General features: G+C 32.9%; 13 non-coding genes across 13 annotated transcripts; all 13 read right to left on the bottom strand.

The window, feature by feature from the left end:
• Positions 1–2,345: 2,345 nt before the first annotated feature.
• On the bottom strand, positions 2,346–2,417 carry TRNAG-UCC (transfer RNA glycine (anticodon UCC)). The gene has a single exon. It is a non-coding gene; the product is annotated as a tRNA-Gly (tRNA).
• A 1,218-nt stretch (positions 2,418–3,635) lies between these two features.
• On the bottom strand, positions 3,636–3,707 carry TRNAG-UCC (transfer RNA glycine (anticodon UCC)). Its single transcript has one exon. It is a non-coding gene; the product is annotated as a tRNA-Gly (tRNA).
• Positions 3,708–6,031: 2,324 nt separating this feature from the next.
• TRNAG-UCC (transfer RNA glycine (anticodon UCC)) lies at positions 6,032–6,103 on the bottom strand. The gene has a single exon. It is a non-coding gene; the product is annotated as a tRNA-Gly (tRNA).
• A 2,324-nt stretch (positions 6,104–8,427) lies between these two features.
• On the bottom strand, positions 8,428–8,499 carry TRNAG-UCC (transfer RNA glycine (anticodon UCC)). The gene has a single exon. It is a non-coding gene; the product is annotated as a tRNA-Gly (tRNA).
• Positions 8,500–9,985: 1,486 nt separating this feature from the next.
• TRNAG-UCC (transfer RNA glycine (anticodon UCC)) lies at positions 9,986–10,057 on the bottom strand. Its single transcript has one exon. It is a non-coding gene; the product is annotated as a tRNA-Gly (tRNA).
• A 1,065-nt stretch (positions 10,058–11,122) lies between these two features.
• TRNAG-UCC (transfer RNA glycine (anticodon UCC)) lies at positions 11,123–11,194 on the bottom strand. The gene has a single exon. It is a non-coding gene; the product is annotated as a tRNA-Gly (tRNA).
• Positions 11,195–12,680: 1,486 nt separating this feature from the next.
• On the bottom strand, positions 12,681–12,752 carry TRNAG-UCC (transfer RNA glycine (anticodon UCC)). The gene has a single exon. It is a non-coding gene; the product is annotated as a tRNA-Gly (tRNA).
• Positions 12,753–15,076: 2,324 nt separating this feature from the next.
• Positions 15,077–15,148, bottom strand: TRNAG-UCC (transfer RNA glycine (anticodon UCC)). Its single transcript has one exon. It is a non-coding gene; the product is annotated as a tRNA-Gly (tRNA).
• A 1,486-nt stretch (positions 15,149–16,634) lies between these two features.
• Positions 16,635–16,706, bottom strand: TRNAG-UCC (transfer RNA glycine (anticodon UCC)). The gene has a single exon. It is a non-coding gene; the product is annotated as a tRNA-Gly (tRNA).
• A 1,486-nt stretch (positions 16,707–18,192) lies between these two features.
• Positions 18,193–18,264, bottom strand: TRNAG-UCC (transfer RNA glycine (anticodon UCC)). The gene has a single exon. It is a non-coding gene; the product is annotated as a tRNA-Gly (tRNA).
• A 4,033-nt stretch (positions 18,265–22,297) lies between these two features.
• TRNAG-UCC (transfer RNA glycine (anticodon UCC)) lies at positions 22,298–22,369 on the bottom strand. Its single transcript has one exon. It is a non-coding gene; the product is annotated as a tRNA-Gly (tRNA).
• A 1,905-nt stretch (positions 22,370–24,274) lies between these two features.
• On the bottom strand, positions 24,275–24,346 carry TRNAG-UCC (transfer RNA glycine (anticodon UCC)). Its single transcript has one exon. It is a non-coding gene; the product is annotated as a tRNA-Gly (tRNA).
• A 1,486-nt stretch (positions 24,347–25,832) lies between these two features.
• Positions 25,833–25,904, bottom strand: TRNAG-UCC (transfer RNA glycine (anticodon UCC)). Its single transcript has one exon. It is a non-coding gene; the product is annotated as a tRNA-Gly (tRNA).
• Positions 25,905–27,571: the final 1,667 nt, after the last annotated feature.

The raw sequence follows: 27,571 nt of genomic DNA, 5'->3' as shown, positions 1-27,571 counted from the left end.
CTGATTTCTTCAAAACAAGAAACATTCTCTAAGGAGCTTATGATCTTAAAAAATGAAAAGAATACACTGTTAATCCAGTAATTGACTGCAATGCACTTCTTTTGATGATGGAAAATATTAATACAATGCACAAAATAGGTTTAAAATGTAAATGAATAAATAAACATGATGTCCACTGAAGTCCACTTTTTGGCACTTTTGGAAAAGAGAATTTGAATCAAATGTTAAAGCAGATAATAGGAAAATATATTTAATAGCCTAATTTACATAAGACTATTCAGAGTTGGATATTTTTAAGATGCCATAAATCTAGTATTCTGTGAATGACAAAGCCATGACTCTGTCCATACCCCATAAGTGCTACACATACCAAGAAAGCTTCCCATTTGTTGAAAGGGCATTTCTTGGTCAGTGTATTCCTGATTTCTTCAAAACAAGAAACATTCTGTAAGGAACTTATGATCTTAAAAAATGAAAAGAATACACTGATAATCCAGTAATTGACTGCAATGCACTTCTTTTGATGATGGAAAATATTAATACAATGCACAAAATAGGTTTAAAATGTAAATGAATAAATAAACATGATGTCCACTGAAGTCCACTTTTTGGCACTTTTGGAAAAGAGAATTTGAATCACATGCTAAAGCAGATAATAGGAAAATATATTTAATAGCCTAATTTACATAAGACTATTCAGAGCTGGATATTTTTAAGATGCCATAAATCTAGTATTCTGTGAATGACAAAGCCATGACTCTGTCCATATCCCATAAGTGCTACACATACCAACAAAGCTTCCCATTTGTTGAAAGGGCATTTCTTGGTCAGTGTATTCCTGATTTCTTCAAAACAAGAAACATTCTCTAAGGAGCTTATGATCTTAAAAAATGAAAAGAATAAACAAGAAAAATCATGCTTTGGCCAGTGCGACACATACCAACAAAGCTTCCCGTTTTTTGAAAGGGCATTTCTTGGTCAGTGTATTCCTAATTCCTTCAAAACAAGAATAATTCTCTAAGGAGTTTATGATCTTAAAAATTGAATACAAACTATGCGTTGGCCGGGAATCGAAGCCGGGTCAACTGCTTGGAAGGCAGATATGCTCACCACTATACCACCAACGCTTCCTGGTTTTCAAAAGGGCATTTGTTAGTCAAATCTGTAAGCCACAACACCTGATTGTATGATTTCAATGCTCTACACTGTTAATCCATTAATTGACTACAATGCACTTCTTTTGATGATGGAAAATATTAATACAATGCACAAATTAGGTTAAAAATGCAAATGAATAAATAAACATGATGTACACTGAAGTCCACTTTTTGGCACTTTTGGAAAAGAGAATTTGAATCAAATGTTAAAGCAGATAATAGGAAAATATATTTAATAGCCTAATTTACATAAGACTATTCAGAGTTGGATATTTTTAAGATGCCATAAATCTAGTATTCTGTGAATGACAAAGCCATGACTCTGTCCATACCCCATAAGTGCTACACATACCAAGAAAGCTTCCCATTTGTTGAAAGGGCATTTCTTGGTCAGTGTATTCCTGATTTCTTCAAAACAAGAAACATTCTCTAAGGAGCTTATGATCTTAAAAAATGAAAAGAATACACAAGAAAAATCATGCTTTGGCCAGTGCGACACATACCAACAAAGCTTCCCATTTGTTGAAAGGGCATTTCTTGGTCAGTGTATTCCTGATTTCTTCAAAACAAGAAACATTCTGTAAGGAACTTATGATCTTAAAAAATGAAAAGAATACACTGATAATCCAGTAATTGACTGCAATGCACTTCTTTTGATGATGGAAAATATTAATACAATGCACAAAATAGGTTAAAAATGCAAATGAATAAATAAACATGATGTCCACTGAAGTCCACTTTTTGGCACTTTTGGAAAAGAGAATTTGAATCACATGCTAAAGCAGATAATAGGAAAATATATTTAATAGCCTAATTTACATAAGACTATTCAGAGCTGGATATTTTTAAGATGCCATAAATCTAGTATTCTGTGAATGACAAAGCCATGACTCTGTCCATATCCCATAAGTGCTACACATACCAACAAAGCTTCCCATTTGTTGAAAGGGCATTTCTTGGTCAGTGTATTCCTGATTTCTTCAAAACAAGAAACATTCTCTAAGGAGCTTATGATCTTAAAAAATGAAAAGAATAAACAAGAAAAATCATGCTTTGGCCAGTGCGACACATACCAACAAAGCTTCCCGTTTCTTGAAAGGGCATTTCTTGGTCAGTGTATTCCTAATTCCTTCAAAACAAGAATAATTCTCTAAGGAGTTTATGATCTTAAAAATTGAATACAAACTATGCGTTGGCCGGGAATCGAACCCGGGTCAACTGCTTGGAAGGCAGATATGCTCACCACTATACCACCAACGCTTCCTGGTTTTCAAAAGGGCATTTGTTAGTCAAATCTGTAAGCCACAACACCTGATTGTATGATTTCAATGCTCTACACTGTTAATCCATTAATTGACTGCAATGCACTTCTTTTGATGATGGAAAATATTAATACAATGCACAAATTAGGTTAAAAATGCAAATGAATAAATAAACATGATGTACACTGAAGTCCACTTTTTGGCACTTTTGGAAAAGAGAATTTGAATCAAATGTTAAAGCAGATAATAGGAAAATATATTTAATAGCCTAATTTACATAAGACTATTCAGAGTTGGATATTTTTAAGATGCCATAAATCTAGTATTCTGTGAATGACAAAGCCATGACTCTGTCCATTCCCCATAAGTGCTACACATACCAAGAAAGCTTCCCATTTGTTGAAAGGGCATTTCTTGGTCAGTGTATTCCTGATTTCTTCAAAACAAGAAACATTCTCTAAGGAGCTTATGATCTTAAAAAATGAAAAGAATACACAAGAAAAATCATGCTTTGGCCAGTGCGACACATACCAACAAAGCTTCCCATTTGTTGAAAGGGCATTTCTTGGTCAGTGTATTCCTGATTTCTTCAAAACAAGAAACATTCTGTAAGGAACTTATGATCTTAAAAAATGAAAAGAATACACTGATAATCCAGTAATTGACTGCAATGCACTTCTTTTGATGATGGAAAATATTAATACAATGCACAAAATAGGTTAAAAATGCAAATGAATAAATAAACATGATGTCCACTGAAGTCCACTTTTTGGCACTTTTGGAAAAGAGAATTTGAATCACATGCTAAAGCAGATAATAGGAAAATATATTTAATAGCCTAATTTACATAAGACTATTCAGAGCTGGATATTTTTAAGATGCCATAAATCTAGTATTCTGTGAATGACAAAGCCATGACTCTGTCCATATCCCATAAGTGCTACACATACCAACAAAGCTTCCCATTTGTTGAAAGGGCATTTCTTGGTCAGTGTATTCCTGATTTCTTCAAAACAAGAAACATTCTCTAAGGAGCTTATGATCTTAAAAAATGAAAAGAATAAACAAGAAAAATCATGCTTTGGCCAGTGCGACACATACCAACAAAGCTTCCCGTTTTTTGAAAGGGCATTTCTTGGTCAGTGTATTCCTTATTCCTTCAAAACAAGAATAATTCTCTAAGGAGTTTATGATCTTAAAAATTGAATACAAACTATGCGTTGGCCGGGAATCGAACCCGGGTCAACTGCTTGGAAGGCAGCTATGCTCACCACTATACCACCAACGCTTCCTGGTTTTCAAAAGGGCATTTGTTAGTCAAATCTGTAAGCCACAACACCTGATTGTATGATTTCAATGCTCTACACTGTTAATCCATTAATTGACTGCAATGCACTTCTTTTGATGATGGAAAATATTAATACAATGCACAAATTAGGTTAAAAATGCAAATGAATAAATAAACATGATGTCCACTGAAGTCCACTTTTTGGCACTTTTGGAAAAGAGAATTTGAATCAAATGTTAAAGCAGATAATAGGAAAATATATTTAATAGCCTAATTTACATAAGACTATTTAGAGTTGGATATTTTTAAGATGCCATAAATCTAGTATTCTGTGAATGACAAAGCCATGACTCTGTCCATACCCCATAAGTGCTACACATACCAAGAAAGCTTCCCATTTGTTGAAAGGGCATTTCTTGGTCAGTGTATTCCTGATTTCTTCAAAACAAGAAACATTCTCTAAGGAGCTTATGATCTTAAAAAATGAAAAGAATACACTGTTAATCCAGTAATTGACTGCAATGCACTTCTTTTGATGATGGAAAATATTAATACAATGCACAAAATAGGTTTAAAATGTAAATGAATAAATAAACATGATGTCCACTGAAGTCCACTTTTTGGCACTTTTGGAAAAGAGAATTTGAATCAAATGTTAAAGCAGATAATAGGAAAATATATTTAATAGCCTAATTTACATAAGACTATTCAGAGTTGGATATTTTTAAGATGCCATAAATCTAGTATTCTGTGAATGACAAAGCCATGACTCTGTCCATACCCCATAAGTGCTACACATACCAAGAAAGCTTCCCATTTGTTGAAAGGGCATTTCTTGGTCAGTGTATTCCTGATTTCTTCAAAACAAGAAACATTCTGTAAGGAGCTTATGATCTTAAAAAATGAAAAGAATACACTGATAATCCAGTAATTGACTGCAATGCACTTCTTTTGATGATGGAAAATATTAATACAATGCACAAAATAGGTTTAAAATGTAAATGAATAAATAAACATGATGTCCACTGAAGTCCACTTTTTGGCACTTTTGGAAAAGAGAATTTGAATCACATGCTAAAGCAGATAATAGGAAAATATATTTAATAGCCTAATTTACATAAGACTATTCAGAGCTGGATATTTTTAAGATGCCATAAATCTAGTATTCTGTGAATGACAAAGCCATGACTCTGTCCATATCCCATAAGTGCTACACATACCAACAAAGCTTCCCATTTGTTGAAAGGGCATTTCTTGGTCAGTGTATTCCTGATTTCTTCAAAACAAGAAACATTCTCTAAGGAGCTTATGATCTTAAAAAATGAAAAGAATACACTGTTAATCCAGTAATTGACTGCAATGCACTTCTTTTGATGATGGAAAATATTAATACAATGCACAAAATAGGTTTAAAATGTAAATGAATAAATAAACATGATGTCCACTGAAGTCCACTTTTTGGCACTTTTGGAAAAGAGAATTTGAATCAAATGTTAAAGCAGATAATAGGAAAATATATTTAATAGCCTAATTTACATAAGACTATTCAGAGTTGGATATTTTTAAGATGCCATAAATCTAGTATTCTGTGAATGACAAAGCCATGACTCTGTCCATACCCCATAAGTGCTACACATACCAAGAAAGCTTCCCATTTGTTGAAAGGGCATTTCTTGGTCAGTGTATTCCTGATTTCTTCAAAACAAGAAACATTCTCTAAGGAGCATATGATCTTAAAAAATGAAAAGAATACACTGTTAATCCAGTAATTGACTGCAATGCACTTCTTTTGATGATGGAAAATATTAATACAATGCACAAAATAGGTTTAAAATGTAAATGAATAAATAAACATGATGTCCACTGAAGTCCACTTTTTGGCACTTTTGGAAAAGAGAATTTGAATCACATGCTAAAGCAGATAATAGGAAAATATATTTAATAGCCTAATTTACATAAGACTATTCAGAGCTGGATATTTTTAAGATGCCATAAATCTAGTATTCTGTGAATGACAAAGCCATGACTCTGTCCATATCCCATAAGTGCTACACATACCAACAAAGCTTCCCATTTGTTGAAAGGGCATTTCTTGGTCAGTGTATTCCTGATTTCTTCAAAACAAGAAACATTCTCTAAGGAGCTTATGATCTTAAAAAATGAAAAGAATGCACAAGAAAAATCATGCGTTGGCCAGTGCTACACATACCAACAAAGCTTCCCTTTTTTTGAAAGGGCATTTCTTGATCAGTGTATTCCTAATTCCTTCAAAACAAGAATAATTCTCTAAGGAGTTTATGATCTTAAAAATTGAATACAAACTATGCGTTGGCCGGGAATCGAACCCAGGTCAACTGCTTGGAAGGCAGCTATGCTCACCACTATACCACCAACGCTTCCTGGTTTTCAAAAGGGCATTTGTTAGTCAAATCTGTAAGCCACAACACCTGATTGTATGATTTCAATGCTCTACACTGTTAATCCATTAATTGACTGCAATGCACTTCTTTTGATGATGGAAAATATTAATACAATGCACAAATTAGGTTAAAAATGCAAATGAATAAATAAACATGATGTCCACTGAAGTCCACTTTTTGGCACTTTTGGAAAAGAGAATTTGAATCAAATGTTAAAGCAGATAATAGGAAAATATATTTAATAGCCTAATTTACATAAGACTATTTAGAGTTGGATATTTTTAAGATGCCATAAATCTAGTATTCTGTGAATGACAAAGCCATGACTCTGTCCATACCCCATAAGTGCTACACATACCAAGAAAGCTTCCCATTTGTTGAAAGGGCATTTCTTGGTCAGTGTATTCCTGATTTCTTCAAAACAAGAAACATTCTCTAAGGAGCTTATGATCTTAAAAAATGAAAAGAATACACTGTTAATCCAGTAATTGACTGCAATGCACTTCTTTTGATGATGGAAAATATTAATACAATGCACAAAATAGGTTTAAAATGTAAATGAATAAATAAACATGATGTCCACTGAAGTCCACTTTTTGGCACTTTTGGAAAAGAGAATTTGAATCAAATGTTAAAGCAGATAATAGGAAAATATATTTAATAGCCTAATTTACATAAGACTATTCAGAGTTGGATATTTTTAAGATGCCATAAATCTAGTATTCTGTGAATGACAAAGCCATGACTCTGTCCATACCCCATAAGTGCTACACATACCAAGAAAGCTTCCCATTTGTTGAAAGGGCATTTCTTGGTCAGTGTATTCCTGATTTCTTCAAAACAAGAAACATTCTGTAAGGAGCTTATGATCTTAAAAAATGAAAAGAATACACTGATAATCCAGTAATTGACTGCAATGCACTTCTTTTGATGATGGAAAATATTAATACAATGCACAAAATAGGTTTAAAATGTAAATGAATAAATAAACATGATGTCCACTGAAGTCCACTTTTTGGCACTTTTGGAAAAGAGAATTTGAATCACATGCTAAAGCAGATAATAGGAAAATATATTTAATAGCCTAATTTACATAAGACTATTCAGAGCTGGATATTTTTAAGATGCCATAAATCTAGTATTCTGTGAATGACAAAGCCATGACTCTGTCCATATCCCATAAGTGCTACACATACCAACAAAGCTTCCCATTTGTTGAAAGGGCATTTCTTGGTCAGTGTATTCCTGATTTCTTCAAAACAAGAAACATTCTCTAAGGAGCTTATGATCTTAAAAAATGAAAAGAATACACTGTTAATCCAGTAATTGACTGCAATGCACTTCTTTTGATGATGGAAAATATTAATACAATGCACAAAATAGGTTTAAAATGTAAATGAATAAATAAACATGATGTCCACTGAAGTCCACTTTTTGGCACTTTTGGAAAAGAGAATTTGAATCAAATGTTAAAGCAGATAATAGGAAAATATATTTAATAGCCTAATTTACATAAGACTATTCAGAGTTGGATATTTTTAAGATGCCATAAATCTAGTATTCTGTGAATGACAAAGCCATGACTCTGTCCATACCCCATAAGTGCTACACATACCAAGAAAGCTTCCCATTTGTTGAAAGGGCATTTCTTGGTCAGTGTATTCCTGATTTCTTCAAAACAAGAAACATTCTCTAAGGAGCTTATGATCTTAAAAAATGAAAAGAATACACTGTTAATCCAGTAATTGACTGCAATGCACTTCTTTTGATGATGGAAAATATTAATACAATGCACAAAATAGGTTTAAAATGTAAATGAATAAATAAACATGATGTCCACTGAAGTCCACTTTTTGGCACTTTTGGAAAAGAGAATTTGAATCACATGCTAAAGCAGATAATAGGAAAATATATTTAATAGCCTAATTTACATAAGACTATTCAGAGCTGGATATTTTTAAGATGCCATAAATCTAGTATTCTGTGAATGACAAAGCCATGACTCTGTCCATATCCCATAAGTGCTACACATACCAACAAAGCTTCCCATTTGTTGAAAGGGCATTTCTTGGTCAGTGTATTCCTGATTTCTTCAAAACAAGAAACATTCTCTAAGGAGCTTATGATCTTAAAAAATGAAAAGAATAAACAAGAAAAATCATGCTTTGGCCAGTGCGACACATACCAACAAAGCTTCCCGTTTTTTGAAAGGGCATTTCTTGGTCAGTGTATTCCTAATTCCTTCAAAACAAGAATAATTCTCTAAGGAGTTTATGATCTTAAAAATTGAATACAAACTATGCGTTGGCCGGGAATCGATCCCGGGTCAACTGCTTGGAAGGCAGCTATGCTCACCACTATACCACCAACGCTTCCTGGTTTTCAAAAGGGCATTTGTTAGTCAAATCTGTAAGCCACAACACCTGATTGTATGATTTCAATGCTCTACACTGTTAATCCATTAATTGACTGCAATGCACTTCTTTTGATGATGGAAAATATTAATACAATGCACAAATTAGGTTAAAAATGCAAATGAATAAATAAACATGATGTCCACTGAAGTCCACTTTTTGGCACTTTTGGAAAAGAGAATTTGAATCAAATGTTAAAGCAGATAATAGGAAAATATATTTAATAGCCTAATTTACATAAGACTATTTAGAGTTGGATATTTTTAAGATGCCATAAATCTAGTATTCTGTGAATGACAAAGCCATGACTCTGTCCATACCCCATAAGTGCTACACATACCAAGAAAGCTTCCCATTTGTTGAAAGGGCATTTCTTGGTCAGTGTATTCCTGATTTCTTCAAAACAAGAAACATTCTCTAAGGAGCTTATGATCTTAAAAAATGAAAAGAATACACTGTTAATCCAGTAATTGACTGCAATGCACTTCTTTTGATGATGGAAAATATTAATACAATGCACAAAATAGGTTTAAAATGTAAATGAATAAATAAACATGATGTCCACTGAAGTCCACTTTTTGGCACTTTTGGAAAAGAGAATTTGAATCAAATGTTAAAGCAGATAATAGGAAAATATATTTAATAGCCTAATTTACATAAGACTATTCAGAGTTGGATATTTTTAAGATGCCATAAATCTAGTATTCTGTGAATGACAAAGCCATGACTCTGTCCATACCCCATAAGTGCTACACATACCAAGAAAGCTTCCCATTTGTTGAAAGGGCATTTCTTGGTCAGGGTATTCCTGATTTCTTCAAAACAAGAAACATTCTGTAAGGAGCTTATGATCTTAAAAAATGAAAAGAATACACTGATAATCCAGTAATTGACTGCAATGCACTTCTTTTGATGATGGAAAATATTAATACAATGCACAAAATAGGTTTAAAATGTAAATGAATAAATAAACATGATGTCCACTGAAGTCCACTTTTTGGCACTTTTGGAAAAGAGAATTTGAATCACATGCTAAAGCAGATAATAGGAAAATATATTTAATAGCCTAATTTACATAAGACTATTCAGAGCTGGATATTTTTAAGATGCCATAAATCTAGTATTCTGTGAATGACAAAGCCATGACTCTGTCCATATCCCATAAGTGCTACACATACCAACAAAGCTTCCCATTTGTTGAAAGGGCATTTCTTGGTCAGTGTATTCCTGATTTCTTCAAAACAAGAAACATTCTCTAAGGAGCTTATGATCTTAAAAAATGAAAAGAATGCACAAGAAAAATCATGCGTTGGCCAGTGCTACACATACCAACAAAGCTTCCCTTTTTTTGAAAGGGCATTTCTTGATCAGTGTATTCCTAATTCCTTCAAAACAAGAATAATTCTCTAAGGAGTTTATGATCTTAAAAATTGAATACAAACTATGCGTTGGCCGGGAATCGAACCCGGATCAACTGCTTGGAAGGCAGCTATGCTCACCACTATACCACCAACGCTTCCTGGTTTTCAAAAGGGCATTTGTTAGTCAAATCTGTAAGCCACAACACCTGATTGTATGATTTCAATGCTCTACACTGTTAATCCATTAATTGACTGCAATGCACTTCTTTTGATGATGGAAAATATTAATACAATGCACAAATTAGGTTAAAAATGCAAATGAATAAATAAACATGATGTCCACTGAAGTCCACTTTTTGGCACTTTTGGAAAAGAGAATTTGAATCAAATGTTAAAGCAGATAATAGGAAAATATATTTAATAGCCTAATTTACATAAGACTATTTAGAGTTGGATATTTTTAAGATGCCATAAATCTAGTATTCTGTGAATGACAAAGCCATGACTCTGTCCATACCCCATAAGTGCTACACATAGCAAGAAAGCTTCCCATTTGTTGAAAGGGCATTTCTTGGTCAGTGTATTCCTGATTTCTTCAAAACAAGAAACATTCTCTAAGGAGCTTATGATCTTAAAAAATGAAAAGAATACACTGATAATCCAGTAATTGACTGCAATGCACTTCTTTTGATGATGGAAAATATTAATACAATGCACAAAATAGGTTTAAAATGTAAATGAATAAATAAACATGATGTCCACTGAAGTCCACTTTTTGGCACTTTTGGAAAAGAGAATTTGAATCACATGCTAAAGCAGATAATAGGAAAATATATTTAATAGCCTAATTTACATAAGACTATTCAGAGCTGGATATTTTTAAGATGCCATAAATCTAGTATTCTGTGAATGACAAAGCCATGACTCTGTCCATATCCCATAAGTGCTACACATACCAACAAAGCTTCCCATTTGTTGAAAGGGCATTTCTTGGTCAGTGTATTCCTGATTTCTTCAAAACAAGAAACATTCTCTAAGGAGCTTATGATCTTAAAAAATGAAAAGAATGCACAAGAAATCATGCTTTGGCCAGTGCTACACATACCAACAAAGCTTCCCTTTTTTTGAAAGGGCATTTCTTGATCAGTGTATTCCTAATTCCTTCAAAACAAGAATAATTCTCTAAGGAGTTTATGATCTTAAAAATTGAATACAAACTATGCGTTGGCCGGGAATCGAACCCGGGTCAACTGCTTGGAAGGCAGCTATGCTCACCACTATACCACCAACGCTTCCTGGTTTTCAAAAGGGCATTTGTTAGTCAAATCTGTAAGCCACAACACCTGATTGTATGATTTCAATGCTCTACACTGTTAATCCATTAATTGACTGCAATGCACTTCTTTTGATGATGGAAAATATTAATACAATGCACAAATTAGGTTAAAAATGCAAATGAATAAATAAACATGATGTCCACTGAAGTCCACTTTTTGGCACTTTTGGAAAAGAAAATTTGAATCAAATGTTAAAGCAGATAATAGGAAAATATATTTAATAGCCTAATTTACATAAGACTATTTAGAGTTGGATATTTTTAAGATGCCATAAATCTAGTATTCTGTGAATGACAAAGCCATGACTCTGTCCATACCCCATAAGTGCTACACATACCAAGAAAGCTTCCCATTTGTTGAAAGGGCATTTCTTGGTCAGTGTATTCCTGATTTCTTCAAAACAAGAAACATTCTGTAAGGAGCTTATGATCTTAAAAAATGAAAAGAATACACTGTTAATCCAGTAATTGACTGCAATGCACTTCTTTTGATGATGGAAAATATTAATACAATGCACAAAATAGGTTTAAAATGTAAATGAATAAATAAACATGATGTCCACTGAAGTCCACTTTTTGGCACTTTTGGAAAAGAGAATTTGAATCAAATGTTAAAGCAGATAATAGGAAAATATATTTAATAGCCTAATTTACATAAGACTATTCAGAGTTGGATATTTTTAAGATGCCATAAATCTAGTATTCTGTGAATGACAAAGCCATGACTCTGTCCATACCCCATAAGTGCTACACATACCAAGAAAGCTTCCCATTTGTTGAAAGGGCATTTCTTGGTCAGTGTATTCCTGATTTCTTCAAAACAAGAAACATTCTGTAAGGAGCTTATGATCTTAAAAAATGAAAAGAATACACTGATAATCCAGTAATTGACTGCAATGCACTTCTTTTGATGATGGAAAATATTAATACAATGCACAAAATAGGTTTAAAATGTAAATGAATAAATAAACATGATGTCCACTGAAGTCCACTTTTTGGCACTTTTGGAAAAGAGAATTTGAATCACATGCTAAAGCAGATAATAGGAAAATATATTTAATAGCCTAATTTACATAAGACTATTCAGAGCTGGATATTTTTAAGATGCCATAAATCTAGTATTCTGTGAATGACAAAGCCATGACTCTGTCCATACCCCATAAGTGCTACACATACCAACAAAGCTTCCCATTTGTTGAAAGGGCATTTCTTGGTCAGTGTATTCCTGATTTCTTCAAAACAAGAAACATTCTCTAAGGAGCTTATGATCTTAAAAAATGAAAAGAATAAACAAGAAAAATCATGCTTTGGCCAGTGCGACACATACCAACAAAGCTTCCCGTTTTTTGAAAGGGCATTTCTTGGTCAGTGTATTCCTAATTCCTTCAAAACAAGAATAATTCTCTAAGGAGTTTATGATCTTAAAAATTGAATACAAACTATGTGTTGGCCGGGAATCGAACCCGGGTCAACTGCTTGGAAGGCAGCTATGCTCACCACTATACCACCAACGCTTCCTGGTTTTCAAAAGGGCATTTGTTAGTCAAATCTGTAAGCCACAACACCTGATTGTATGATTTCAATGCTCTACACTGTTAATCCATTAATTGACTGCAATGCACTTCTTTTGATGATGGAAAATATTAATACAATGCACAAATTAGGTTAAAAATGCAAATGAATAAATAAACATGATGTCCACTGAAGTCCACTTTTTGGCACTTTTGGAAAAGAGAATTTGAATCAAATGTTAAAGCAGATAATAGGAAAATATATTTAATAGCCTAATTTACATAAGACTATTTAGAGTTGGATATTTTTAAGATGCCATAAATCTAGTATTCTGTGAATGACAAAGCCATGACTCTGTCCATACCCCATAAGTGCTACACATACCAAGAAAGCTTCCCATTTGTTGAAAGGGCATTTCTTGGTCAGTGTATTCCTGATTTCTTCAAAACAAGAAACATTCTCTAAGGAGCTTATGATCTTAAAAAATGAAAAGAATACACTGTTAATCCAGTAATTGACTGCAATGCACTTCTTTTGATGATGGAAAATATTAATACAATGCACAAAATAGGTTTAAAATGTAAATGAATAAATAAACATGATGTCCACTGAAGTCCACTTTTTGGCACTTTTGGAAAAGAGAATTTGAATCAAATGTTAAAGCAGATAATAGGAAAATATATTTAATAGCCTAATTTACATAAGACTATTCAGAGTTGGATATTTTTAAGATGCCATAAATCTAGTATTCTGTGAATGACAAAGCCATGACTCTGTCCATACCCCATAAGTGCTACACATACCAAGAAAGCTTCCCATTTGTTGAAAGGGCATTTCTTGGTCAGTGTATTCCTGATTTCTTCAAAATAAGAAACATTCTGTAAGGAGCTTATGATCTTAAAAAATGAAAAGAATACACTGATAATCCAGTAATTGACTGCAATGCACTTCTTTTGATGATGGAAAATATTAATACAATGCACAAATTAGGTTAAAAATGCAAATGAATAAATAAACATGATGTCCACTGAAGTCCACTTTTTGGCACTTTTGGAAAAGAGAATTTGAATCAAATGTTAAAGCAGATAATAGGAAAATATATTTAATAGCCTAATTTACATAAGACTATTTAGAGTTGGATATTTTTAAGATGCCATAAATCTAGTATTCTGTGAATGACAAAGCCATGACTCTGTCCATACCCCATAAGTGCTACACATACCAAGAAAGCTTCCCATTTGTTGAAAGGGCATTTCTTGGTCAGTGTATTCCTGATTTCTTCAAAACAAGAAACATTCTCTAAGGAGCTTATGATCTTAAAAAATGAAAAGAATACACTGTTAATCCAGTAATTGACTGCAATGCACTTCTTTTGATGATGGAAAATATTAATACAATGCACAAAATAGGTTTAAAATGTAAATGAATAAATAAACATGATGTCCACTGAAGTCCACTTTTTGGCACTTTTGGAAAAGAGAATTTGAATCAAATGTTAAAGCAGATAATAGGAAAATATATTTAATAGCCTAATTTACATAAGACTATTCAGAGTTGGATATTTTTAAGATGCCATAAATCTAGTATTCTGTGAATGACAAAGCCATGACTCTGTCCATACCCCATAAGTGCTACACATACCAAGAAAGCTTCCCATTTGTTGAAAGGGCATTTCTTGGTCAGTGTATTCCTGATTTCTTCAAAATAAGAAACATTCTGTAAGGAGCTTATGATCTTAAAAAATGAAAAGAATACACTGATAATCCAGTAATTGACTGCAATGCACTTCTTTTGATGATGGAAAATATTAATACAATGCACAAAATAGGTTTAAAATGTAAATGAATAAATAAACATGATGTCCACTGAAGTCCACTTTTTGGCACTTTTGGAAAAGAGAATTTGAATCACATGCTAAAGCAGATAATAGGAAAATATATTTAATAGCCTAATTTACATAAGACTATTCAGAGCTGGATATTTTTAAGATGCCATAAATCTAGTATTCTGTGAATGACAAAGCCATGACTCTGTCCATATCCCATAAGTGCTACACATACCAACAAAGCTTCCCATTTGTTGAAAGGGCATTTCTTGGTCAGTGTATTCCTGATTTCTTCAAAACAAGAAACATTCTCTAAGGAGCTTATGATCTTAAAAAATGAAAAGAATGCACAAGAAAAATCATGCGTTGGCCAGTGCTACACATACCAACAAAGCTTCCCTTTTTTTGAAAGGGCATTTCTTGATCAGTGTATTCCTAATTCCTTCAAAACAAGAATAATTCTCTAAGGAGTTTATGATCTTAAAAATTGAATACAAACTATGCGTTGGCCGGGAATCGAACCCGGGTCAACTGCTTGGAAGGCAGCTATGCTCACCACTATACCACCAACGCTTCCTGGTTTTCAAAAGGGCATTTGTTAGTCAAATCTGTAAGCCACAACACCTGATTGTATGATTTCAATGCTCTACACTGTTAATCCATTAATTGACTGCAATGCACTTCTTTTGATGATGGAAAATATTAATACAATGCACAAATTAGGTTAAAAATGCAAATGAATAAATAAACATGATGTCCACTGAAGTCCACTTTTTGGCACTTTTGGAAAAGAGAATTTGAATCAAATGTTAAAGCAGATAATAGGAAAATATATTTAATAGCCTAATTTACATAAGACTATTTAGAGTTGGATATTTTTAAGATGCCATAAATCTAGTATTCTGTGAATGACAAAGCCATGACTCTGTCCATACCCCATAAGTGCTACACATACCAAGAAAGCTTCCCATTTGTTGAAAGGGCATTTCTTGGTCAGTGTATTCCTGATTTCTTCAAAACAAGAAACATTCTCTAAGGAGCTTATGATCTTAAAAAATGAAAAGAATACACTGTTAATCCAGTAATTGACTGCAATGCACTTCTTTTGATGATGGAAAATATTAATACAATGCACAAAATAGGTTTAAAATGTAAATGAATAAATAAACATGATGTCCACTGAAGTCCACTTTTTGGCACTTTTGGAAAAGAGAATTTGAATCAAATGTTAAAGCAGATAATAGGAAAATATTTTTAATAGCCTAATTTACATAAGACTATTCAGAGTTGGATATTTTTAAGATGCCATAAATCTAGTATTCTGTGAATGACAAAGCCATGACTCTGTCCATACCCCATAAGTGCTACACATACCAAGAAAGCTTCCCATTTGTTGAAAGGGCATTTCTTGGTCAGTGTATTCCTGATTTCTTCAAAATAAGAAACATTCTGTAAGGAGCTTATGATCTTAAAAAATGAAAAGAATACACTGATAATCCAGTAATTGACTGCAATGCACTTCTTTTGATGATGGAAAATATTAATACAATGCACAAAATAGGTTTAAAATGTAAATGAATAAATAAACATGATGTCCACTGAAGTCCACTTTTTGGCACTTTTGGAAAAGAGAATTTGAATCACATGCTAAAGCAGATAATAGTAAAATATATTTAATAGCCTAATTTACATAAGACTATTCAGAGCTGGATATTTTTAAGATGCCATAAATCTAGTATTCTGTGAATGACAAAGCCATGACTCTGTCCATATCCCATAAGTGCTACACATACCAACAAAGATTCCCATTTGTTGAAAGGGCATTTCTTGGTCAGTGTATTCCTGATTTCTTCAAAACAAGAAACATTCTCTAAGGAGCTTATGATCTTAAAAAATGAAAAGAATGCACAAGAAAAATCATGTGTTGGCCAGTGCTACACATACCAACAAAGCTTCCCTTTTTTTGAAAGGGCATTTCTTGATCAGTGTATTCCTAATTCCTTCAAAACAAGAATAATTCTCTAAGGAGTTTATGATCTTAAAAATTGAATACAAACTATGCGTTGGCCGGGAATCGAACCCGGGTCAACTGCTTGGAAGGCAGCTATGCTCACCACTATACCACCAACGCTTCCTGGTTTTCAAAAGGGCATTTGTTAGTCAAATCTGTAAGCCACAACACCTGATTGTATGATTTCAATGCTCTACACTGTTAATCCATTAATTGACTGCAATGCACTTCTTTTGATGATGGAAAATATTAATACAATGCACAAATTAGGTTAAAAATGCAAATGAATAAATAAACATGATGTCCACTGAAGTCCACTTTTTGGCACTTTTGGAAAAGAGAATTTGAATCAAATGTTAAAGCAGATAATAGGAAAATATATTTAATAGCCTAATTTACATAAGACTTTTTAGAGTTGGATATTTTTAAGATGCCATAAATCTAGTATTCTGTGAATGACAAAGCCATGACTCTGTCCATACCCCATAAGTGCTACACATACCAAGAAAGCTTCCCATTTGTTGAAAGGGCATTTCTTGGTCAGTGTATTCCTGATTTCTTCAAAACAAGAAACATTCTCTAAGGAGCTTATGATCTTAAAAAATGAAAAGAATACACTGTTAATCCAGTAATTGACTGCAATGCACTTCTTTTGATGATGGAAAATATTAATACAATGCACAAAATAGGTTTAAAATGTAAATGAATAAATAAACATGATGTCCACTGAAGTCCACTTTTTGGCACTTTTGGAAAAGAGAATTTGAATCAAATGTTAAAGCAGATAATAGGAAAATATATTTAATAGCCTAATTTACATAAGACTATTCAGAGTTGGATATTTTTAAGATGCCATAAATCTAGTATTCTGTGAATGACAAAGCCATGACTCTGTCCATACCCCATAAGTGCTACACATACCAAGAAAGCTTCCCATTTGTTGAAAGGGCATTTCTTGGTCAGTGTATTCCTGATTTCTTCAAAATAAGAAACATTCTGTAAGGAGCTTATGATCTTAAAAAATGAAAAGAATACACTGATAATCCAGTAATTGACTGCAATGCACTTCTTTTGATGATGGAAAATATTAATACAATGCACAAAATAGGTTTAAAATGTAAATGAATAAATAAACATGATGTCCACTGAAGTCCACTTTTTGGCACTTTTGGAAAAGAGAATTTGAATCACATGCTAAAGCAGATAATAGGAAAATATATTTAATAGCCTAATTTACATAAGACTATTCAGAGCTGGATATTTTTAAGATGCCATAAATCTAGTATTCTGTGAATGACAAAGCCATGACTCTGTCCATATCCCATAAGTGCTACACATACCAACAAAGCTTCCCATTTGTTGAAAGGGCATTTCTTGGTCAGTGTATTCCTGATTTCTTCAAAACAAGAAACATTCTCTAAGGAGCTTATGATCTTAAAAAATGAAAAGAATGCACAAGAAAAATCATGCGTTGGCCAGTGCTACACATACCAACAAAGCTTCCCTTTTTTTGAAAGGGCATTTCTTGATCAGTGTATTCCTAATTCCTTCAAAACAAGAATAATTCTCTAAGGAGTTTATGATCTTAAAAATTGAATACAAACTATGCGTTGGCCGGGAATCGAACCCGGGTCAACTGCTTGGAAAACAGCTATGCTCACCACTATACCACCAACGCTTCCTGGTTTTCAAAAGGGCATTTGTTAGTCAAATCTGTAAGCCACAACACCTGATTGTATGATTTCAATGCTCTACACTGTTAATCCATTAATTGACTGCAATGCACTTCTTTTGATGATGGAAAATATTAATACAATGCACAAATTAGGTTAAAAATGCAAATGAATAAATAAACATGATGTCCACTGAAGTCCACTTTTTGGCACTTTTGGAAAAGAGAATTTGAATCAAATGTTAAAGCAGATAATAGGAAAATATATTTAATAGCCTAATTTACATAAGACTATTTAGAGTTGGATATTTTTAAGATGCCATAAATCTAGTATTCTGTGAATGACAAAGCCATGACTCTGTCCATACCCCATAAGTGCTACACATACCAAGAAAGCTTCCCATTTGTTGAAAGGGCATTTCTTGGTCAGTGTATTCCTGATTTCTTCAAAACAAGAAACATTCTCTAAGGAGCTTATGATCTTAAAAAATGAAAAGAATACACTGTTAATCCAGTAATTGACTGCAATGCACTTCTTTTGATGATGGAAAATATTAATACAATGCACAAAATAGGTTTAAAATGTAAATGAATAAATAAACATGATGTCCACTGAAGTCCACTTTTTGGCACTTTTGGAAAAGAGAATTTGAATCAAATGTTAAAGCAGATAATAGGAAAATATATTTAATAGCCTAATTTACATAAGACTATTCAGAGTTGGATATTTTTAAGATGCCATAAATCTAGTATTCTGTGAATGACAAAGCCATGACTCTGTCCATACCCCATAAGTGCTACACATACCAAGAAAGCTTCCCATTTGTTGAAAGGGCATTTCTTGGTCAGTGTATTCCTGATTTCTTCAAAACAAGAAACATTCTGTAAGGAACTTATGATCTTAAAAAATGAAAAGAATACACTGATAATCCAGTAATTGACTGCAATGCACTTCTTTTGATGATGGAAAATATTAATACAATGCACAAAATAGGTTTAAAATGTAAATGAATAAATAAACATGATGTCCACTGAAGTCCACTTTTTGGCACTTTTGGAAAAGAGAATTTGAATCACATGCTAAAGCAGATAATAGGAAAATATATTTAATAGCCTAATTTACATAAGACTATTCAGAGCTGGATATTTTTAAGATGCCATAAATCTAGTATTCTGTGAATGACAAAGCCATGACTCTGTCCATATCCCATAAGTGCTACACATACCAACAAAGCTTCCCATTTGTTGAAAGGGCATTTCTTGGTCAGTGTATTCCTGATTTCTTCAAAACAAGAAACATTCTCTAAGGAGCTTATGATCTTAAAAAATGAAAAGAATACACAAGAAAAATCATGCTTTGGCCAGTGCGACACATACCAACAAAGCTTCCCATTTGTTGAAAGGGCATTTCTTGGTCAGTGTATTCCTGATTTCTTCAAAACAAGAAACATTCTGTAAGGAACTTATGATCTTAAAAAATGAAAAGAATACACTGATAATCCAGTAATTGACTGCAATGCACTTCTTTTGATGATGGAAAATATTAATACAATGCACAAAATAGGTTTAAAATGTAAATGAATAAATAAACATGATGTCCACTGAAGTCCACTTTTTGGCACTTTTGGAAAAGAGAATTTGAATCACATGCTAAAGCAGATAATAGGAAAATATATTTAATAGCCTAATTTACATAAGACTATTCAGAGCTGGATATTTTTAAGATGCCATAAATCTAGTATTCTGTGAATGACAAAGCCATGACTCTGTCCATATCCCATAAGTGCTACACATACCAACAAAGCTTCCCATTTGTTGAAAGGGCATTTCTTGGTCAGTGTATTCCTGATTTCTTCAAAACAAGAAACATTCTCTAAGGAGCTTATGATCTTAAAAAATGAAAAGAATAAACAAGAAAAATCATGCTTTGGCCAGTGCGACACATACCAACAAAGCTTCCCGTTTTTTGAAAGGGCATTTCTTGGTCAGTGTATTCCTAATTCCTTCAAAACAAGAATAATTCTCTAAGGAGTTTATGATCTTAAAAATTGAATACAAACTATGCGTTGGCCGGGAATCGAAGCCGGGTCAACTGCTTGGAAGGCAGATATGCTCACCACTATACCACCAACGCTTCCTGGTTTTCAAAAGGGCATTTGTTAGTCAAATCTGTAAGCCACAACACCTGATTGTATGATTTCAATGCTCTACACTGTTAATCCATTAATTGACTGCAATGCACTTCTTTTGATGATGGAAAATATTAATACAATGCACAAATTAGGTTAAAAATGCAAATGAATAAATAAACATGATGTACACTGAAGTCCACTTTTTGGCACTTTTGGAAAAGAGAATTTGAATCAAATGTTAAAGCAGATAATAGGAAAATATATTTAATAGCCTAATTTACATAAGACTATTCAGAGTTGGATATTTTTAAGATGCCATAAATCTAGTATTCTGTGAATGACAAAGCCATGACTCTGTCCATACCCCATAAGTGCTACACATACCAAGAAAGCTTCCCATTTGTTGAAAGGGCATTTCTTGGTCAGTGTATTCCTGATTTCTTCAAAACAAGAAACATTCTCTAAGGAGCTTATGATCTTAAAAAATGAAAAGAATACACTGTTAATCCAGTAATTGACTGCAATGCACTTCTTTTGATGATGGAAAATATTAATACAATGCACAAAATAGGTTTAAAATGTAAATGAATAAATAAACATGATGTCCACTGAAGTCCACTTTTTGGCACTTTTGGAAAAGAGAATTTGAATCAAATGTTAAAGCAGATAATAGGAAAATATATTTAATAGCCTAATTTACATAAGACTATTCAGAGTTGGATATTTTTAAGATGCCATAAATCTAGTATTCTGTGAATGACAAAGCCATGACTCTGTCCATACCCCATAAGTGCTACACATACCAAGAAAGCTTCCCATTTGTTGAAAGGGCATTTCTTGGTCAGTGTATTCCTGATTTCTTCAAAACAAGAAACATTCTGTAAGGAGCTTATGATCTTAAAAAATGAAAAGAATACACTGATAATCCAGTAATTGACTGCAATGCACTTCTTTTGATGATGGAAAATATTAATACAATGCACAAAATAGGTTTAAAATGTAAATGAATAAATAAACATGATGTCCACCGAAGTCCACTTTTTGGCACTTTTGGAAAAGAGAATTTGAATCAAATGTTAAAGCAGATAATAGGAAAATATATTTAATAGCTTAATTTACATAAGACTATTTAGAGTTGGATATTTTTAAGATGCCATAAATCTAGTATTCTGTGAATGACAAAGCCATGACTCTGTCCATACCCCATAAGTGCTACACATACCAAGAAAGCTTCCCATTTGTTGAAAGGGCATTTCTTGGTCAGTGTATTCCTGATTTCTTCAAAACAAGAAACATTCTGTAAGGAGCTTATGATCTTAAAAAATGAAAAGAATACACTGATAATCCAGTAATTGACTGCAATGCACTTCTTTTGATGATGGAAAATATTAATACAATGCACAAAATAGGTTTAAAATGTAAATGAATAAATAAACATGATGTCCACTGAAGTCCACTTTTTGGCACTTTTGGAAAAGAGAATTTGAATCACATGCTAAAGCAGATAATAGGAAAATATATTTAATAGCCTAATTTACATAAGACTATTCAGAGCTGGATATTTTTAAGATGCCATAAATCTAGTATTCTGTGAATGACAAAGCCATGACTCTGTCCATACCCCATAAGTGCTACACATACCAACAAAGCTTCCCATTTGTTGAAAGGGCATTTCTTGGTCAGTGTATTCCTGATTTCTTCAAAACAAGAAACATTCTCTAAGGAGCTTATGATCTTAAAAAATGAAAAGAATAAACAAGAAAAATCATGCTTTGGCCAGTGCGACACATACCAACAAAGCTTCCCGTTTTTTGAAAGGGCATTTCTTGGTCAGTGTATTCCTAATTCCTTCAAAACAAGAATAATTCTCTAAGGAGTTTATGATCTTAAAAATTGAATACAAACTATGCGTTGGCCGGGAATCGATCCCGGGTCAACTGCTTGGAAGGCAGCTATGCTCACCACTATACCACCAACGCTTCCTGGTTTTCAAAAGGGCATTTGTTAGTCAAATCTGTAAGCCACAACACCTGATTGTATGATTTCAATGCTCTACACTGTTAATCCATTAATTGACTGCAATGCACTTCTTTTGATGATGGAAAATATTAATACAATGCACAAATTAGGTTAAAAATGCAAATGAATAAATAAACATGATGTCCACTGAAGTCCACTTTTTGGCACTTTTGGAAAAGAGAATTTGAATCAAATGTTAAAGCAGATAATAGGAAAATATATTTAATAGCCTAATTTACATAAGACTATTTAGAGTTGGATATTTTTAAGATGCCATAAATCTAGTATTCTGTGAATGACAAAGCCATGACTCTGTCCATACCCCATAAGTGCTACACATACCAAGAAAGCTTCCCATTTGTTGAAAGGGCATTTCTTGGTCAGTGTATTCCTGATTTCTTCAAAACAAGAAACATTCTCTAAGGAGCTTATGATCTTAAAAAATGAAAAGAATACACTGTTAATCCAGTAATTGACTGCAATGCACTTCTTTTGATGATGGAAAATATTAATACAATGCACAAAATAGGTTTAAAATGTAAATGAATAAATAAACATGATGTCCACTGAAGTCCACTTTTTGGCACTTTTGGAAAAGAGAATTTGAATCAAATGTTAAAGCAGATAATAGGAAAATATATTTAATAGCCTAATTTACATAAGACTATTCAGAGTTGGATATTTTTAAGATGCCATAAATCTAGTATTCTGTGAATGACAAAGCCATGACTCTGTCCATACCCCATAAGTGCTACACATACCAAGAAAGCTTCCCATTTGTTGAAAGGGCATTTCTTGGTCAGTGTATTCCTGATTTCTTCAAAACAAGAAACATTCTGTAAGGAGCTTATGATCTTAAAAAATGAAAAGAATACACTGATAATCCAGTAATTGACTGCAATGCACTTCTTTTGATGATGGAAAATATTAATACAATGCACAAAATAGGTTTAAAATGTAAATGAATAAATAAACATGATGTCCACCGAAGTCCACTTTTTGGCACTTTTGGAAAAGAGAATTTGAATCAAATGTTAAAGCAGATAATAGGAAAATATATTTAATAGCTTAATTTACATAAGACTATTTAGAGTTGGATATTTTTAAGATGCCATAAATCTAGTATTCTGTGAATGACAAAGCCATGACTCTGTCCATACCCCATAAGTGCTACACATACCAAGAAAGCTTCCCATTTGTTGAAAGGGCATTTCTTGGTCAGTGTATTCCTGATTTCTTCAAAACAAGAAACATTCTGTAAGGAGCTTATGATCTTAAAAAATGAAAAGAATACACTGATAATCCAGTAATTGACTGCAATGCACTTCTTTTGATGATGGAAAATATTAATACAATGCACAAAATAGGTTTAAAATGTAAATGAATAAATAAACATGATGTCCACTGAAGTCCACTTTTTGGCACTTTTGGAAAAGAGAATTTGAATCACATGCTAAAGCAGATAATAGGAAAATATATTTAATAGCCTAATTTACATAAGACTATTCAGAGCTGGATATTTTTAAGATGCCATAAATCTAGTATTCTGTGAATGACAAAGCCATGACTCTGTCCATACCCCATAAGTGCTACACATACCAACAAAGCTTCCCATTTGTTGAAAGGGCATTTCTTGGTCAGTGTATTCCTGATTTCTTCAAAACAAGAAACATTCTCTAAGGAGCTTATGATCTTAAAAAATGAAAAGAATAAACAAGAAAAATCATGCTTTGGCCAGTGCGACACATACCAACAAAGCTTCCCGTTTTTTGAAAGGGCATTTCTTGGTCAGTGTATTCCTAATTCCTTCAAAACAAGAATAATTCTCTAAGGAGTTTATGATCTTAAAAATTGAATACAAACTATGCGTTGGCCGGGAATCGATCCCGGGTCAACTGCTTGGAAGGCAGCTATGCTCACCACTATACCACCAACGCTTCCTGGTTTTCAAAAGGGCATTTGTTAGTCAAATCTGTAAGCCACAACACCTGATTGTATGATTTCAATGCTCTACACTGTTAATCCATTAATTGACTGCAATGCACTTCTTTTGATGATGGAAAATATTAATACAATGCACAAATTAGGTTAAAAATGCAAATGAATAAATAAACATGATGTCCACTGAAGTCCACTTTTTGGCACTTTTGGAAAAGAGAATTTGAATCAAATGTTAAAGCAGATAATAGGAAAATATATTTAATAGCCTAATTTACATAAGACTATTTAGAGTTGGATATTTTTAAGATGCCATAAATCTAGTATTCTGTGAATGACAAAGCCATGACTCTGTCCATACCCCATAAGTGCTACACATACCAAGAAAGCTTCCCATTTGTTGAAAGGGCATTTCTTGGTCAGTGTATTCCTGATTTCTTCAAAACAAGAAACATTCTCTAAGGAGCTTATGATCTTAAAAAATGAAAAGAATACACTGTTAATCCAGTAATTGACTGCAATGCACTTCTTTTGATGATGGAAAATATTAATACAATGCACAAAATAGGTTTAAAATGTAAATGAATAAATAAACATGATGTCCACTGAAGTCCACTTTTTGGCACTTTTGGAAAAGAGAATTTGAATCAAATGTTAAAGCAGATAATAGGAAAATATATTTAATAGCCTAATTTACATAAGACTATTCAGAGTTGGATATTTTTAAGATGCCATAAATCTAGTATTCTGTGAATGACAAAGCCATGACTCTGTCCATACCCCATAAGTGCTACACATACCAAGAAAGCTTCCCATTTGTTGAAAGGGCATTTCTTGGTCAGTGTATTCCTGATTTCTTCAAAACAAGAAACATTCTGTAAGGAGCTTATGATCTTAAAAAATGAAAAGAATACACTGATAATCCAGTAATTGACTGCAATGCACTTCTTTTGATGATGGAAAATATTAATACAATGCACAAAATAGGTTTAAAATGTAAATGAATAAATAAACATGATGTCCACTGAAGTCCACTTTTTGGCACTTTTGGAAAAGAGAATTTGAATCACATGCTAAAGCAGATAATAGGAAAATATATTTAATAGCCTAATTTACATAAGACTATTCAGAGCTGGATATTTTTAAGATGCCATAAATCTAGTATTCTGTGAATGACAAAGCCATGACTCTGTCCATATCCCATAAGTGCTACACATACCAACAAAGCTTCCCATTTGTTGAAAGGGCATTTCTTGGTCAGTGTATTCCTGATTTCTTCAAAACAAGAAACATTCTCTAAGGAGCTTATGATCTTAAAAAATGAAAAGAATGCACAAGAAAAATCATGCGTTGGCCAGTGCTACACATACCAACAAAGCTTCCCTTTTTTTGAAACTGCATTTCTTGATCAGTGTATTCCTAATTCCTTCAAAACAAGAATAATTCTCTAAGGAGTTTATGATCTTAAAAATTGAATACAAACTATGCGTTGGCCGGGAATCGAACCCGGATCAACTGCTTGGAAGGCAGCTATGCTCACCACTATACCACCAACGCTTCCTGGTTTTCAAAAGGGCATTTGTTAGTCAAATCTGTAAGCCACAACACCTGATTGTATGATTTCAATGCTCTACACTGTTAATCCATTAATTGACTGCAATGCACTTCTTTTGATGATGGAAAATATTAATACAATGCACAAATTAGGTTAAAAATGCAAATGAATAAATAAACATGATGTCCACTGAAGTCCACTTTTTGGCACTTTTGGAAAAGAGAATTTGAATCAAATGTTAAAGCAGATAATAGGAAAATATATTTAATAGCCTAATTTACATAAGACTATTTAGAGTTGGATATTTTTAAGATGCCATAAATCTAGTATTCTGTGAATGACAAAGCCATGACTCTGTCCATACCCCATAAGTGCTACACATACCAAGAAAGCTTCCCATTTGTTGAAAGGGCATTTCTTGGTCAGTGTATTCCTGATTTCTTCAAAACAAGAAACATTCTCTAAGGAGCTTATGATCTTAAAAAATGAAAAGAATACACTGTTAATCCAGTAATTGACTGCAATGCACTTCTTTTGATGATGGAAAATATTAATACAATGCACAAAATAGGTTTAAAATGTAAATGAATAAATAAACATGATGTCCACTGAAGTCCACTTTTTGGCACTTTTGGAAAAGAGAATTTGAATCAAATGTTAAAGCAGATAATAGGAAAATATATTTAATAGCCTAATTTACATAAGACTATTCAGAGTTGGATATTTTTAAGATGCCATAAATCTAGTATTCTGTGAATGACAAAGCCATGACTCTGTCCATACCCCATAAGTGCTACACATACCAAGAAAGCTTCCCATTTGTTGAAAGGGCATTTCTTGGTCAGTGTATTCCTGATTTCTTCAAAACAAGAAACATTCTGTAAGGAGCTTATGATCTTAAAAAATGAAAAGAATACACTGATAATCCAGTAATTGACTGCAATGCACTTCTTTTGATGATGGAAAATATTAATACAATGCACAAAATAGGTTTAAAATGTAAATGAATAAATAAACATGATGTCCACCGAAGTCCACTTTTTGGCACTTTTGGAAAAGAGAATTTGAATCAAATGTTAAAGCAGATAATAGGAAAATATATTTAATAGCTTAATTTACATAAGACTATTTAGAGTTGGATATTTTTAAGATGCCATAAATCTAGTATTCTGTGAATGACAAAGCCATGACTCTGTCCATACCCCATAAGTGCTACACATACCAAGAAAGCTTCCCATTTGTTGAAAGGGCATTTCTTGGTCAGTGTATTCCTGATTTCTTCAAAACAAGAAACATTCTGTAAGGAGCTTATGATCTTAAAAAATGAAAAGAATACACTGATAATCCAGTAATTGACTGCAATGCACTTCTTTTGATGATGGAAAATATTAATACAATGCACAAAATAGGTTTAAAATGTAAATGAATAAATAAACATGATGTCCACTGAAGTCCACTTTTTGGCACTTTTGGAAAAGAGAATTTGAATCACATGCTAAAGCAGATAATAGGAAAATATATTTAATAGCCTAATTTACATAAGACTATTCAGAGCTGGATATTTTTAAGATGCCATAAATCTAGTATTCTGTGAATGACAAAGCCATGACTCTGTCCATACCCCATAAGTGCTACACATACCAACAAAGCTTCCCATTTGTTGAAAGGG

The sequence above is a fragment of the Taudactylus pleione genome, unplaced genomic scaffold (assembly GCF_031769625.1).
Source record: "Taudactylus pleione unplaced genomic scaffold, aTauple2 ptg000467l, whole genome shotgun sequence".
In the NCBI taxonomy this organism is placed as follows: Eukaryota; Metazoa; Chordata; class Amphibia; order Anura; family Myobatrachidae; genus Taudactylus; species Taudactylus pleione.
The sequence above is the reverse complement of the archived record's forward strand: the minus strand, read 5'-3'. Positions and strand labels throughout refer to the sequence as shown.